The 15015-nt window shown below is 41.7% G+C and overlaps 1 long non-coding RNA gene across 2 annotated transcripts; it reads left to right on the top strand.

Annotated features, from left to right (window-relative positions):
• Positions 1-10: 10 nt before the first annotated feature.
• On the top strand, positions 11-5761 carry LOC126937753 (uncharacterized). Of its 2 annotated transcripts, none has more exons than XR_007719836.1 (2): positions 11-317; positions 2903-5761. It is a non-coding gene; the product is annotated as an uncharacterized LOC126937753 (long non-coding RNA). The 2 variants fall into 2 exon arrangements; XR_007719837.1 differs by having other exon boundaries at positions 2724-5761.
• The last annotated feature ends 9254 nt before the right edge of the window (positions 5762-15015 follow it).

The following is a 15015-nucleotide window of genomic DNA, read 5'->3' as shown; positions in this document are numbered from 1 at the left end:
GGGGCGGAGCTCCAGGGCTTCGGCTCCTGCGCCTCCAAGCCTAGCTCGCGCCCCAGCTGGAAGTGGGGATCAGCACTGTGCGTGACGGTGGGAGGCAGGGAGACGGACAGTCACCCCCAGAGACACAAGGTCTTTCCCAGGTCACCTGGGGATGCGTCCGCCGCGCCTGAATCGAACGCGCCCACGCTCGAGATGGGGACAGTCCTGGGACCGCCCAGGCAGGGCTGGATTCCTCGAAAAGTCCCGCCACGCCCTGGCCACCCCCAGCCCCGTGAACCTCACAAAGTGCTGAGTAACGGTGACCAGGAAGTTTCTCGGTGTGTACGTCCTTGCCTCCTCTCCAGAATTTACCGTGACCGTTCTTTTCTCTAACCTCCTTCTGTTCTTTCATTTTCACTGCTGAACCCGCTGCTCCAGCTTGACACAGCGGTTTAGTGAGGTAGAAAAGACCGGGGGACTGGTTGGGCTCTTGACCATCAGACAGCTGCCTGTGAGATGGAAGTGCCGCCGGATTGAGCTCTGCAGCTTAGTTACGCAGTTGTGACCCTAGAAAGGTCCTGACCTCCTAGAGTCTCAGTGTTCCCTTCTGTAGAACGCGAATCATGATGGTCTCAATCTCACGGTGGTGTTATTTTGAGGGTTAATAGTGCTTGCAAAGTGATCAGGACCGTGCTTGGCACATAGTAAACACTCCATAGATAGTTCTTATTCGGTGTCTTGCGGGGACTGATTGGGCCTGGCCATCTTATACAGCATTTACAGTGGGACAGCACGCAAATTTGTGTGAGTTTTTTCAAAGGAGGCAGACTCCTGGAACAGAAGTCGGAGTTTGCATTGATCCAGGAATGCCTGTTGCAGGTTATGTCTGGCAGGGCTGGGGATTGTGGAAGGTGGGTATGTTAGCTGACCTTGTGGCGCCAGGAAGGCCTGTCAGCGGCTCAAAGTGGAGGTTGAAAAGCTGCTCACAGGAACGAGAGCCGGAAGGCTGGGAGGGAGAGTCCCAGGTCTGTATTTTCAGAGCTGAGCTGTTCCCAATGAAGCTGCAACTAGGTGTGATTGCCTAGGGGTGGTGAAATTGCTGCCTGCCTGCCCCCTAGAACCCCTGGCTTCCTTCTTTTGCTCTTTCAGACAGAAGAAGGGAGGAAACCAGAGGTTTTGAACCTATTGTGCAAAGTTTCTAGGGGGCTGAGGAGCACGGAGCATGAATATGGATATAGGCAAGGGACACATTCTAAAGACAGCCCTAGAGGGAGGGAAGACAGACTGCCCTGAATGCAGCAACGTTCCCAAAGAGAGGGAGGTTATTGGGGCAGAGAGGAAGGAGCTGTATGGAGCACCCATAGCAGAATCTATAACCTGCTTTTCTGCTGCTGGTTTTCAGTTCAGCTGCATCCTAGCTTCCTGGCCTTTATCTGTTTGTTGGTGAATTTGCATAGGTGATGACAACAAATCATTGAGTTACAGGAAGGGGCAATGCAGGCCATCCTCAATGTTCAGTGACTCAGTGAAGGAGGTACTCCCTCTCCCTAACCTCCACAGAACCAACGCAGAGTAGATGTGGAGGATGGTACAGTTATAAGGAACTGGGAGGCCAGAGTATGTGTTAAGAGTCTGGACTCTGCAATTTGACTCCCTTGTCCTCATCCCTTCATGACTGGGTAACTCTAGGCAAGTCTAAATAGCCTTTTTGTGCATCAGTTTCCTTATCTGAGAAGTGGGCATAATAATAGCTTGTGCTATTATAAGGGTTGAGTGAACTAAAATGTATGTAAAATGCTTAGAACTGTGCCTGGTGTGTAGTGAATGCTACATGAACTATGATTATAGGCTATTAAATGAATGATGAGATCCATCTGGAATGATGGCAGAGCTAGGGTGGAAAGAGAGACAATAACAGGTGTCAGTCTTAAACGAATTAAGTAATGAAGACAGTAGTAATGAACAGTGGGCTCTGTAACATGAGCCTCAAAGGAAAAGGGCTTTTTTTTCCCTGCAAGGAAGAGAGAGAAGTGGGCTGGATCTGGTCCCAAGGAGCAGGTTCCCTGCAGTTGTGGCAAGGAGGTGATGTTCTTTGAGAAGAGTGAGGTACAGGGGAATTATTTGGGACTGCCCAGAGAGGAAGGGTTCATTTGTGCAGAGAAATGTAGAGGCTCTGTGTATTAGTTAGAATTTTCAGTTGCAAGGAGAAATTCTAGCTTAAACTGCCGTAAAGCAAAAAGAGAATTAGTAACTCATTACCAAGAACCCCAGGGGCCTAACAGTGTCACAGGGCACCATCTCTCTAGTTTCATTCTCAAGTAGGCACTCTATGTAAGAGTGAAGTAGGCAGCTCCAGACTTAGGTTCCTAGTAGTTTAGTATCTCTGCAGGAAGAGTGTTCCTCTTTCTTGTTCTTGTAAATGTCTGAGAGGCTGACCTTCACTTTCATGGTGGGGAAAGGGATTAGCCTTGATTGAAACTTTGGACTAAGAGTAGGGAAAATCCAGGTGGTTACCAGAAAAATAAGAGACTGCTGCCGGACCAGCAAAAATGATGTTTTCATGTCACCCAAAAGGGCAGAAACATGTAACAAGGGTGATGGACTGACTTCAGGCCTGGGTCAGCTGAGTCCAGCCTCCACATGGGACTGGAGAACTAGGTCAGCTGTCTTTGTTTGGGTCTCAACTCAAATTTGAAGAAAATGCAGTTGTAGGATTTCTGAAACAAGTTTTTCTCACATCCCAGGTGTCTCTGAGTGGTCTTAACCACCTAATTCATCATAGCCAGAGGTGCTCAATGATACTGCACATTCCTGGACCACACCCAGACGGACATACAGAATCAGGTTTTTAAGGTAGGGCCTTGTAATCTGCATATTTATTTATTTATTTATTTATTTTCTTTTTCTTTTTTTTGTGTTCTAGGGTACATGTGCACAACGTGCAGGTTTGTTACATGTGTATACATGTGCCATGCTGGTGTGCTGCACCCATTAATACTCGTCATTTACATTAGGTGTATCTCCTAATGCTATCCCTCCCACCTCCCCCCACCCCACAACAGGCCCTGGTGTGTGATGTTCCCCTTCCTGTGTCCAAGTGATCTCATTGTTCAATTCCCACCTATGAGTGAGAACATGCGGTGTTTGGTTTTCTGTTCTTGGGATAGTTTGCTGAAAATGATGGTTTCCAACTGCATCCATGTCCCTACAAAGGACACGAACTCATCCTTTTTTATGGCTACATAGTATTCCATGGTGTATATGTGCCACATTTTCTTAATCCAGTCTGTCATTGATGGACATATGGGTTGGTTCCAAGTCTTTGCTATTGTGAATAGTGCCGCAATAAACATACGTGTGCATGTGTCTTTATAGCAGCATGGTAATCTGCATTTTTAAAAGCATCTCAGGTGATTGGGTACACTAAGATTTGATGAGCTTTGCCATGGGATCTTCAGAGGGAGGCCAGCATTAGTTAAGCTTCAAGACTGTGTCTAGCAAGAGAGTTGAGATGGGGACTCAAAATTTTGAGAATGTGTTAAGTGACATAAAATCAGGAGCTGTAAGTACTACAGTAAAAAAAAAAAAAAAAAAAAAAGTGGTAGAAGGAAAAGGAACAAATTAACCTGGGTGGGACAATCATTAAATGCCAAGCCTAGAGCTGGGTGTGTCATATCATTCCTCTCAATATCCCTTAGGAGATAGACATTATTTTTCCTATTTCACAGAGAAGGAAATTGAGATTCAAAGAAGTCACCTAGTCATATCCAGTGTTCACTAATTCTTATACTCTGTCCATGAAGGGGAAGTATCAGCACAGTTTTCAAGCCCATCTGCATGTATTAAGTGCCCCTCATTTCACCGGTGAAAAATATCTAACATCCCTTATGCTAATGTGCTGTATATTACATCAAATGTTAACTATTTAGATTGTAAAAATTAATTTACACACAAATATATATCACACTTTTCATTGCCAAGTATTTTAATGTAAATTTCAGATAATATAATAACCCCTGTGGATAACCTACCCTGCTCCTTATAGCCCTTAATCTGCTCCAGTGGTCACCCTCACTGCCCCCTTGAGCCCTTTCTCCATGTAGCATGGAACCATCTGGATTCAGCAAGCACCACTGTATTCCCAGATATTTCTTTTAACCGCAAGTTTTGCCCCCTCACTGTATATCATTGTATGACATACAATGTTCCATGTATGTCACAGCCAGGCAGTGAGGCAAGTGCTTCCCATTGCTGCGTCCAGATTCTTTCTCCTTCCAAAATCCCATGGATTTTTAGAAAGAAAAAAAAAAAAATTGTTTTCAAAAGAAAAAGGAACTTGACCTTTACACCATACCATAAAATTACTTAAAATTTACCAAGGAACTACTGGAAGAAGACATTAGAGAGAATCTTTGCAACCTTGCAGTGGGCAAATATTTCTTAGGCAGAACACAGAAATCACTAGCTATAAATGAAAAAGTTAATAAATTTGGCTTCTCACAACACACACACACACACACAAATATGCGAGGTGATGCATATGTTAATTAGCTTGATTTAGTGATTCCACATTGTATACATATATCAAAATATGTTGTACACCATCACTATGTACACGTTTCACTTGTCAATTAAAAAATAATTTTAAAAAATGGGGGAAGCTAGCAGTCTTGCATCCCCTGTGAAGGGATATATGCTCTAGTAGGTGGATTTTACTTTATATTAAGTATTGTTACAAGTAGTTAGATAGGCATGAGTGAGGCAGGAGAGGGCTCTCCACCCACCCACTAGGAATGTCAGGTGATGGTTGGACAATTATCTCACCACCTCTCTAAAAATGATAATGTGGTAGCCTACCCAGAGCACCAGGGAGGTGATCCACAGCTGTTAACATTAAAGTGTTAAATGAATCCAGATGCCAGGGAGAAGAAACTGCCTGGGCATGTACACTAAGAGACAAAATGGCAAAATATGACATTCCAGGCAGACTCCTCTGGAAAAAGGGAAGAAAGTTTCAGATGGGCATGCATATGACTTCCTAAAAGCACAGTGCATGCTCAATTCCCAAGGGTAAGGGGGCAGGCACTCCGCAGGCAGGCAGCCTACCCTGAGGGAAGAATCATGGGAAAGGGGCAAGCCTATAAAGTCCTGAGATCAAGTCGGATTCTTCTGAGGTAGCAAGGACGAAGTTGCTGCAGATGTGTACAGATTCGCTGCTGATGACTCAGGGTAACTTGGATCTCTTCCACTGGTAACAGAATCATCTAAAGAAAATAAAAATAAATAGAATAAATTATAAAAACTAAAAATCTCTGCTCTTTGAAAACCATTGCTTAAAAATAAATGAAAATGAATAAATAAATGTCTCCCAGTCTGTGACTGGGAGAAAGTATGCTCAATACGTACATCTAACAAAGGACCTACATTGAGAATGTATAGGGATCTGTTACAACTCGATAATGGGAAGACAACCAGTAAAAACATGGCAATGGATTTGAACACATACTTCATAAAAATATATATATCGCGAGGCCGAGGCAGGAGAATTGCTTGAATGCGGAAGGCGGAGGTTACAGTGAGCTGAGATGGTGCCACTGCACTCCAGCCTGGGTCTCTGTCTCAAAAGAAAGAGAAGATTTCTAAATGACCAGTAAGCACATAAACAGATGGATTGCTCAACATCGGTGGTCATCAGCAAAATTCAAATTAAAACCATAATAAGATACCACTATGCAACCTCCAGGCTGGTAAAATTAAAAAAAAAAAAAAAAAAGAAAAGAAACACACAGACACTACAAAATGCTGGCAAGATTGTGGACTACTTGGAAATAATTCATACTTTACTGGTAGGATTATAAAATTGTACACCCACTTTGAAAAACAGTTTGGCAAATTTTGTTTTTTGTTTTTGTTTTTAGTGAAATTAAACACACATTTACCATATGACCTAGTAATTCCACTTCTAGGCATTTCCCCTCCAAAAATTAAAACACATGTACACAAGGACTTGCATATGAATGTTGGTAGCAGCTTTATTCATAATACTTCTAAACTAAAAACAACCCAAATGTCACCAACAGGTGAAATAATAATAGATGTGATATGTCCATACAATAGAATACTTCTCAGCAACAAAAAGGAACAAAATGCTTATATACACAATAACATGAGTAAATATAAAAATCACTGCTGAGTGGAAGAAGCCAGACACTAAAGATTGTATGAACTCATTCGTATGAAGTTCTAGAACAGGTAAGTCTATAGTGACAGAAAGTAAATCAATGGTTTCTTGGTGTTGGGGTGGGCGGATTGCAGAAAGACACGGGAAACTTTTTAGTGATTACATAGGTCTGTACATTTTCTACACCTAAGGAAAAATGCACTAAAAAGAGGTATATTTTTTTATGGATACAAATAATACCCTCAATAAAGTTTATTTAAACTGAAAAAATGTGGTCTTTGAATAACCCTGTCTAGGCACAAAAACCATCCATAAAGACAAAGACATATATAAGGCAACAAGGATAAGTTGAAACATTTCAGCAGAGCTCTGACATGGGCCACAAAAATTCTAAGCATGGCTAACTGAAAGTGCATGCAAAAGTTGATAAGCCTTTTCTAGCAATGGTAACCTTCAAATAAGATACAGATGTTAAACACAGACAAGCTAATTGGGTGATCTGCCAAACTTACCTTAAATGCTGAGATGTGGAGAGCCATTGAGGGAAGCATAAAAATAAAAAGAACTTGGTGTCCTCTTTACAAATGAGACGTAGCCATTCACATAATGCTTCAAGAGCTACACATAACTAAGAAAGGTAGGGTCAGAATCCTCCTTATATGCTAGGATCAGGTAAAATACAGGGACGTCTGCTCTCATTACTTATACTCAATGTTGTACTACAACTTCTCAAAAGAGCAACTGGGCAAGAAAAATAAGGGAATCCTGGCGGGGCGCATTGGCTCACGCCTGTAATCCTAGCACTTTGGGAGGCCGAGGTGGTTGTATCACTTGAAGCCAGGAGTTTGAGACTAGCCTGGCCAACATGGTGAAACCCCGTCTCTGCCTAGCCACGCTTGGTGGCTCGCGCCTGTAGTCCCAGCTACTCAAGAGGCTGAGGCACGAGAATTGCTTGAACTGGGGAGGTGGGAGGTGGAGGTTGTAGTCAGCCAAGATTTGGCTTCACTGCACTCCAGACTGGGCGTGTCTAAAAAGAAAAAAATAAAATCCGATTAAAAAAAGAAATAAAAGAATCCAGATTGGAAAAGTAGAAGCAAAACTGTCTCTAGTTGCAGATGACATGAGTGAAAGAAGCCAGACACTAAGGATTAAATGAATTCATTTATATGAAGTTCTAGAACAGGTAATCCTATAGTGACAGAAAGTAAATCAATGGTTTCCTGGTGTATATAGAAGATCTTAAGAAACTTGAAAACTATTAGAACTAATACGTTCAGCAAGGATGCAGGATATAAACTCAGTATGAAAGAATGAATCGTTTTGGTAGAAATTTAATAAAAGAAGTACAAGACTTGTACAGCAAAAGCTATAAAATGTTGTTGAAAGAAATAGAGTTCCTGGGCACAGTGGCTCACGCCTGCAATCCTAGCTTTTTGGGAGGCTGAGGAGAGTAGATTGCTTGAGCTCAGGAGTTTGAGACCAGCCTGAGCAACATGGTGAAACCCTGTCTCTACAAAAGCCTACAAAAATTAGCCGGGGCTGCCGGGCGCGGTGGCTCAAGCCTGTAATCCCAGCACTTTGGGAGGCCGAGACGGGCGGATCACGAGGTCAGGAGATCGAGACCATCCTGGCTAACACGGTGAAACCCCGTCTCTACTAAAAAATACAAAATACTAGCCGGGCGAGGTGGCGGGCGCCTGTAGTCCCAGCTACTCGGGAGGCTGAGGCAGGAGAATGGCGTAAACCCGGGAGGCGGAGCTTGCAGTGAGCCGAGATCATGCCACTGCACTCCAGCCTGGGTGACAGAGCCAGACTCCATCTCAAAAAAAAAAAAAAAAAAAAAAAAAATTAGCCGAGGGCAGGCGCGTGGCTCATTCCTGTAATTCTAGCACTTTGGGAGGCCAAGGCGGGTGGATTGTCTGAGCTCAGGAGTTCGAGACCAGCCTGGGCAAAATGGTGAAACCCTATCTCTATTAAAATAAAAAAAATTAGCTGGGCGTGGTGTTGTGCATCTGTAGTCCCAGCTACTCAGGAAGCTGAGGTAGGAGAATTGCTTGAACCAGGGAGGTGGAGGTTGCAGTGAGCCAAGATTGCGCCACTGCACTCCAGCCTGGGCGACAGAGCAAGACTCTCAGACTCTGTCTCAAAAAAAAAAAAAAAAAAAAAAAAGAAAAACATTAGCCAAGCATGGTAGTGGGTGCCTGAAGTCCCAGTTGCTAGGGAGGCAGAGGTTGCAGTGAGCCAAGATTGCACCACCGCACTCCAGCCTGGGACCCTGTGAGAGTGAGACCTTGTTTAATAAAAAAAAAGAAATTAAAGAGTTAAATAAATGAAAATATATCTCACGTTTATGGACTGGAAGACAATATTGTTAAGATGGCATTACTCTCCAAATTGACTTACAGATTCAACATAATTCTTAACAAAATCCCAGGTGCTTTTTTTTTTTTTTTTTGCTGAAGTTAACAAGTTGATTCTAAAATTTATATGGAAATGTAAGGGACACAGAATAGCCAAAAACAATCTTGAAGAAGAACGAAGTTGAAGAATTTATACTTCTTGATTTCAACACTTATTACAAAGCTACAGTAATGAAAACAGTATAGTATTAATGCACAACTATTATGTATCCATAAAAATAAAAAGAAACCAAACAACAAAAAATAAACCACAGTATGGTACTAGCATAAGACAGACATAATAGAATTGAGAGTCCAGAAATAAACCCATAAATCTGTAGTCAATTGACCTTAACAAAGGTACAACATCATTCAGTGGGGAAAGCAGAGTCTTTTTCAGCAGGTGGTGCTGGGACAACTGTACATGCACATGCAAGAGAATGAAATTGAGTCCTGCCTCACACCAGTAACAGAAATTAACTCAAAATGGATTAAAGACCTAAAACTAAAACTTTTTAAAAGGAAATACAGGTGTAAATTTTTATGACCTTGGATTAGGCAGTGATTTCTTAGATATGACACCAAAAGAACAACCATATAAAAAAATAGAATTAGAATTCTTCAAAATAAAAAAAAATTGTGTTTCAAAAGACACCATCAAGAAAATAAAAAGATTGTTTCTGCTGCAGAAAAGTAAAAAAAGGAGTGGGCGCCGTGGCTTATGCCTGTAATCCCAGCACTCTGGGAGGCTGAGGCAGGCGGATCACGAGGTCATGAGTTCAAGACCAGCCTGGCTAACATAGTGAAACCCTGTCTCTACTAAAAATACAAAAATTATCTGGGTATGGTGATGTGCGCCTGTAGTCCTAGCTACTCGGGAGACTGAGGCAGGAGAATTGCTTGAACCTGGTAGGCGGAGGTTGTGGTGAGCTGAGATTGCACCACTGTACTCCAGTCTGGGCAACAGAGTGAGACTCCACCTCAAAAACAAAAACAAAAGCAAAAAAAAGAAAATGAAAAAATACCCATGGTGTGGGAGAACATATTTGTAAGTCATATCTGATAAGGGACTTGCATCTAGAATACACAGAGAACTCTTACGATTTAACAATAAAAAGATAACCCATCTTAAAAATGGGCAAAGGATTTGAATAGACATTTATCCAAAGAAGATATACAAATGGACAATAAGCACATGAAAATAAGGTCAACATTAATCATTAGGAAAATGCAAATAAAAACTACAGTGAGATCCTGTACATGTACCCTGGAACTTAAAAGTTGAAGGAAAGAAAAAAAAATACAATGAGATATTTTGCACTCACTAAGATGGCTATAATAAAAAATACAGACTATAGCAAGTATCGGTAAGGATCTGGAGAAATTAGAGCTCTCATGCATTGCTAGTGGGAATGAAGAATGGTGCAGCTCTGTGGAAAAGAGTTTATGGTTCCTCAATAAGTTAAACACAGTTACCATGTGATCTAACAATTCTGTTCATAGGTATATATCCAACAAAGTTGAACACACGTACACACAAACACTTGCATGTGAGTGTTCATAGGAGCATCATTCTTAACAGCCTTGATAGAAACAACCCAAATGTTTATTAACTAATGAATGGATAACAAAAGGTCATATATTTATATGATGGAATATTATTCAGCCATAAAGTAGAATAAAGTTCCGACATGCGCCACGACATGATGAACCACACAGAAAAGGCCACATTTGTATGAAATGTCCAGAACAGGCAAATCCAGAGAGTCAGTAAATACATTAGTGGTCCAGAAACCTGGGGACGTGAGAATGGGTAGTGACTAGTAATGGTATGGTAGCAGATTCTTTTTGAAGCCTTGAAAATATTCTAGAATTGGGCCGGGTGCTCCCGTAATCCCAGCACTTTGGGAGTGCTCACGCCTGTAATCTAAGCACTCTGGGAGGCCAAGGCGGGCAGATCACAAGGTCAGGAGTTCGAGACCAGCCTGACCAACATGGTGAAACCCCGTCTCTACTAAAAATACAAAAATCAGCCCGGCTAAAAATACAAAAATTACTAAAATACAAAAATACTAAAACTACAAAAAATTAGCCGGGCATGGTGGCACACGCCTGTAATCCCAGCTACTCGGGAGGCTGGGGCAGGAGAATTGCTTGAACCAGGGAGGCAGAGGTTGCATGGAGCTGAGATCGCGCCACTACACTCCAGCCTGGGCAACAAGGCGAGACTCCATCTCAAAAAAAAAAAAAAAAAAAAAAAAAAAAAAAATCCTAGAATTGGATAGTGGTGATAGTTGCATAACTTTGGGAATATGCTAAAACCTACTGAACTGTTAAAAATAAGGATAAGGATATCTATTCTGCCTTTACCAAATAATCTAATGTAAATAAATATGCTTTGCAAATAGTGATGAAAAAGGGAGAGAAAGAGAGAAGAGAAAAGGAAAAGGAAAAAGAAAGAGAAACCTTTCCCATGGAAGCCAGGTGAGACCAGTTCCTTGTAATCATACTTTGGAAACCTTATCACTCCTAAAGGAATGAATACCAGAAGAATATCTTTGCCCAATACCATTAACAACTAGTCTAAAGCCAAGAGACAGCCTGGCTCTGGTCGGGGGACAACTTCCTTATCTATGTCTATTAACCAGTAAATGTATATTTCTAATCTGCTCCTTACCCATATGGGTGTTGGTGTTCTGAATCATTGTGTGGCACTCTATGAACAATGCAACCATGCACAATTATTCTTATGAATAGACAAACTTTAAGGAAAAGAGACTGATCCCATAAAAGACTTTTTACATGATTGAATCTTTTAGACATAAAAATGTAAAAGTTCCATTGAAATGCATGGTTGTCAAGGATATCTAACCTTAGAACCATTCAAAAATCACTTGACTGCAAAAAAGTCATTAAATGCTCCAAGTACATTCAAAATTTTTCTTGTTAAAAATTTATTATTATTATTTTTTGAGACAGGGTTTTGCTGTGCTGCTCAGGCTGGAGTGCAGTGGTGCAATCTCGGCTCACTGCAACCTCTGCCTCCCAGGCTCAAGCAATCCTCCTACCTTAACCTCTAGAGTAGCTGGGACCACAGGGGCACATCACCGTATCCGGATAAGTTTTGTATTTTTTGTAGAGATTGGATTTCACTATTTGTCCAGGCTGATCTCAAACTCCTGGGCTTAGGAAATCCTCCTGCCTTGGCCTCTTGAAATGCTGGGAATACAGGTGTGTGCCACCAAAACTGTGCCTGGCTATCTCAAAATTGTTCTTGATGTTGGCAACTTTGAGGGTACAGTCAAGGTGGCATATGCCAAGATGTAACATGTTATCACTGGATTTTTATGTTGTATTGGCCTTGAGCTTTTATCATTGTAAATTGGCATGCTGATAAAGCATATGTTCTATCATAACCCTCCTCCTAAGGAAACAGGGCCAGTGCTTAAATAAGAATCTTTATCGGCAAAGGGAAATAGAAGAGACAGCATGATTAAAAAATTTAAGTAACTTTTGCCAGATATGAGGTCCTCTTTGCTTTGCTAATAAATGATGCCTTTACTCCAATAAAGCGCTTGGAAAGCCTGATTCATAAAAAGATGCTATAAATTTATTGAGCTAACAAAAGTGTTTCTGAGAGTTCACAATTGGTGGTTTGCAAAAACACTCTCCAGACGAAAAAATTAATGAATATTTAATAGGAAATATAAAGTTTTAATGGCACAAAGGAAGAACTTTTGATCAGTTGAAAGGATTCTAGCTAAAATGACTACAAAATCTGATATTATTTGAATTGTGTTTAAACCACCAATTTTGTTCTCCATCACAGCTTAACTTCTATAGTGATCAAACTTGACTGTAGTCAAATAGATAAGAAGCATAAATGCCCTAAAGATAAGGTATTTAAAGTAAGGAGAGGCCCAGTTCAGTGGTTCACATCTATAAGTAATCCCAGCTCTTTGGGAGGCTGAGGTGGAAGAATCATTTGAGCCTGGGAGGGGGAGGTTGCAGTGAGCTGAAATTGGGCCACTGCACTCCAACCTGGGCAACAGAGCAAGATGCTGAAACTAACAAGCAAATAAATAAATAAAGTAAAGAGAAAGGGGAAAAAATCAGTTTGGCAATTTTCAATCTTGATTTAGCTCTGGGTTGCTCTTCTTTTGATTTTTGGAAAAAAAAAGTTCAAATGTAAGAGCTTTTATATTGATTGATTCATTGTAAACTTCCAAGTCTGGTAACTTTTAAATAATAAAACCAGAAAATTGGCCGGGCACTTTGGCTCATGCCTGTAATGCCAGCACTTTGGGAGGCTGAGGTGGGTGGATCGCTTGAGGTCAAGAGTTCGAGACCAGCCTGACCGACATGGTGAAACCCTGTCTCTACTGAAAATACAAAAATTAGCCAGGTGTGGTGGCAGGCACCTGTAATCCCAGCTACTCAGGAGGTTGAGACAGGAGAATTGCTTGAACCTGGGAGGTGGAGGTTGTAGTGAGCCGAGATCATGCCATTGCACTCCAGCCTGGGCAACAAGAGCAAAACTCCTTCTCAAAAATAAATAAATAAATAAAACCAGAAAATTAAATTTACATTTTTAAAGGATCTAGTTTTGTATTTGGTGTAGTTCATGGTGGCTCCTGGCTGGGCACTTAGGTCTCCTCCACATGGCCTTTCACCCTCCAGTAGGTTAGACTGGGCTTATTTTCAGGGAAGTGTTTGAAGAGGGTGAGAATGGAAGCTACAAGCCTTCTTAGGGTCTAAATTTGTAAGTCCTACAATATTACTTCTGCTGTACCTACTGGTCAAAAAAGTCACAAGGCCTGTCCAGTTTCAAGGGATGGGGAAATAGACTACATTTCTTTATTCAAGAAGTATCACAGTTATATTGCAAAGGCACATGCCTATAAATATTAGATGAATCACTGGGACCATCTTTGTAAGCAATCTATTCTAGTCCTTATTTTCATGGCTCAGGAGACAGCTCTAGCCATAAAGCCCATGTTCTAAGCATCAGGATGGGGGAAGAGAAAAGAAGGGTATTCCCTCTCTCTTTAGGGATATGTCCCAGAAGTTGCACATATTATATCCCATTGATTAAAACTTAAAGGCCAGGCACAGTGGCTCACTCCTGTAACACTTTGGGAGGCCTAGGCAGGTGGATCATGAGGTCAGGAGTTCAAGACCAGCCTGGCCAACATAGTGAAACCACATCTCTACTAAAAATGCAAAAGTTACCCAGGTGTGGTGGCAAGCACCTGTAGTCCCAGCTACCCAGGAGGCTGAGTTTGAAGAGTCTCTTGAACCCGGGAGACAGAGGTTGCAGTGAGCTGAGACCACTCCATTGCACTCCAGCCTGGGCAACAGAGTGAGACTCCATCTCCAACACACACACACACACACACACACACACACACACACACACACACTTAATTACATGGCCACATCAAGATACAAGAGGCTGGGAAATATAATCTTCGTTCTGGGTAGCCAAGTGCCCAGGTAAAAAGGATGAGTTCTGTGTACTATAGAAAAAGAAGACTAGAATTTGGTGGGGCAAAAACCAATACTATCTGCCAGACGTAATACATGAATATATTATACTAATTCAACTCCAAAAAATATTTTCACCTAATCCACATTTCTTAATTTCAAATTCCACTACTACCGCCCTGAGTCAGACTGGAACTGCCTTTGCAAAAATTATGCCAGTGAGAGAAATCTAACATGCCCGACTTAATCTTGCTTCTAACCTGACAAGATAACTGCCCTTGCTCATTCCTGAGCATAGGCCAAGCTAACTCTGGGAGGAATTTAGTTTATAGTTTAACTTTAAAGCAAGGATGATAATAGCTGCCTCCCAAAACTATTCCCCTCCTTGTTTGGGGACCAGAACCACCTTTGTAAAACTAATGGAGTACACAAAATTAGAATTTTGGGAGGGGCCTGAATTCTGTAACACCTATGCATAGTTAAATGATAACCAGTCATGGTTCCTAATGTGCTTGCTGCTCAGGAGTTATGTGGCTGGTGTTCAAAAGATTTCTGACTTTCCTACTTGCCCCTATAGATAACATCACTCTTGTAAAACCCAAAACTGGTGTTGGAGATATTTTTCAGAATTTGCATTCTGATGGAACAAATGATGCCACCTGACTGGTTACCCTCACGCAGGAATGAACTCAGTGCCTATGATTTCATTCCTGACCCAGCCAACCAGCATTTCCCATTTCCTAACCCTCTACCCACCAATCTATCCTTAAAAACCCTAGCCTCTGAGCTCTCAGGGAGGTGGATTTGGGAAACATCTCCTGTCCTCCTGCTCAGCTGCCTTGTAATAATTAAACTCCTTCTCTGCTATCTCAGTATACTGGCTTTATCTATGCGGTGGGCAAGAAGAACCCACTGGGCTTTAACAAGATTATCTCATCTCTTACCTGGACCACAGCCATACTCTGGTAA

The sequence above is a fragment of the Macaca thibetana genome, chromosome 15, assembly GCF_024542745.1.
Source record: "Macaca thibetana thibetana isolate TM-01 chromosome 15, ASM2454274v1, whole genome shotgun sequence".
Lineage (NCBI taxonomy): Eukaryota > Metazoa > Chordata > Mammalia > Primates > Cercopithecidae > Macaca > Macaca thibetana.
The sequence above is the reverse complement of the archived record's forward strand: the minus strand, read 5'-3'. Positions and strand labels throughout refer to the sequence as shown.